Source organism: Echinops telfairi, unplaced genomic scaffold (genome assembly GCF_000313985.2).
Source record: "Echinops telfairi isolate 266 unplaced genomic scaffold, ASM31398v2 ScPeMD7_5868;HRSCAF=6743_0, whole genome shotgun sequence".
Classification (NCBI taxonomy): domain Eukaryota; kingdom Metazoa; phylum Chordata; class Mammalia; order Afrosoricida; family Tenrecidae; genus Echinops; species Echinops telfairi.
The window spans coordinates 17,550,343-17,552,035 of record NW_022109767.1 but is presented as its reverse complement, the minus strand read 5'-3'; the positions used below and the strand labels follow the sequence as shown (position 1 = coordinate 17,552,035).

Below are 1,693 nucleotides of genomic sequence, written 5' to 3'. Positions count from 1 at the left end.
TCTTCGGGTTCCTTCTTCTTCGGACCTGTGGGCCTGCCAGGACCCTTCTTTCCTGCTTCCCCTTGCCCTTGGCACGGTCGGCAGCAACAGCCTTTCCATCTTTCTTCCTGAGCTTGGCTGCTTTCTGTTCGTAGGGTTGTCTGTCTTTGGCTGATTGTTCCAGTCCCGCTTCCCCCATTTTTTTGCACTATCCCCGATGGACAGGCCTGGGTGCTCACTTCTGATCTTTGGGCGATGTTCTGGGCAAAACAGCCGGAAAGCAGATGGCGGTCTTTCAGGGGCATCGGGATCTTTTTCCTTTCCCTTCTCACCACGTCGTTTTTCTTCTCCCTGTCATGGCGTGCTCTGTCACTTTGTGCCATCTCTTCACACTCTGACTTCTCCTTTGCAGACACGCTCTTCCGTCTCTCGGAACACTTCTTGGAGGACTTGGCCAAGCTGACCGAGGAGTCCGGGTGCTGCTGCTTGGGCTCTTCCCGGCAGGTCTGGGTGGCCTGTTGGGGTCTCCTGGGCTCATCGTGAGGCTTGGGGTCTAGTGTGGAGCCTAGAAGCTTTCCCTCAGTCCCACGAGGCAGTCGGATCGCCAGAGACGCTCTCTTCCCAGGCTCCAGCGTCAACTGGTTTTCCTGTATGCGTTTTTCACAGGTCATTTTGAAGTAAATATTTTGCTCCTGTATTTTACCATAAGCAGTGAAGAAAAAACACACAGGCCCTTATGACATTTCTTAGAAATCTCAGCGAAATACCCAAGTTTATCCCTTACAAGTTGTAGGAATGGCACATAGCTGACATCTACCCTTCTCGGATTTCACCAGGGGAAACAGGATCAAATTCAACATCAGCCTAAGGCCAATTTTTGTGAGGCAGAGGTCGGGCATACCTCTACCCTCCATTTTTTTTTTTTTTTTACCAATGCAGACACCAAACTCCTATCCCATCGCACTCTATTTCTTTGCTGAGTTTGATGACTTATTGCAATGGCACACAGGGTTAAGAGATAATGACCATGATTATAGGGTTTAGTAGGTAAGTTAACAGGCTGTAGGATAAGATCTGCTCAAGATACAGTTCTTCTGGTCAGGAGTACCTCTTGTCAATCACGCCCAATGTGACCCCTTGGCCTCCTCTCCCTTACTTGGGCAATGTTATAAAGTTCCTTGAGTCTGCCAATAACTACCCGAAGGATGCCTCATTCTACCTAAGCCTGAGCCAGAAGATGCTCAACTCTAGCACCATGGTTCAGAGAAGAACCTGCATCAGAGCTAGCAACTCCAAGAGCCAAAACAAAGCACAAGACACAGTAATGGTCTTCCTGGACCATGAAGTGAGAAAGCCAAGAACTTCCGGGCAGAAGGCTCCTTTTGGCATTTAATCAGGGGAGTTAGGTTTGCTGACCCATACTAATGTATCATCCTATTTTTAATATGAGAAGAATTCAGACCCATATATTACAGGAAAAGACAAAAAAGGTGAGAAATATTTGAAAAAGAATTACCTAGCAAGGGACTTCAAAGAGAAACTGTACATATATGGAGCCATGGTGGCTAGTTGGTTATGCACTGAACTGTCAATCGTAAGGTCAGTGGCTCCGACCCACCAGTCACGCTGTAGCCTTCAAAAGAGTTAAACGTTTGGAAACCCACAGGGTCAGTTCTTCTGTGTCCTATCGGGTCTCTAGGAGTTAGCACTCACG

General features: G+C 47.9%; 1 pseudogene; it reads right to left on the bottom strand.

The window, feature by feature from the left end:
* Positions 1–2: 2 nt before the first annotated feature.
* Positions 3–650, bottom strand: LOC123522338 (annotated as a pseudogene).
* Positions 651–1,693: the final 1,043 nt, after the last annotated feature.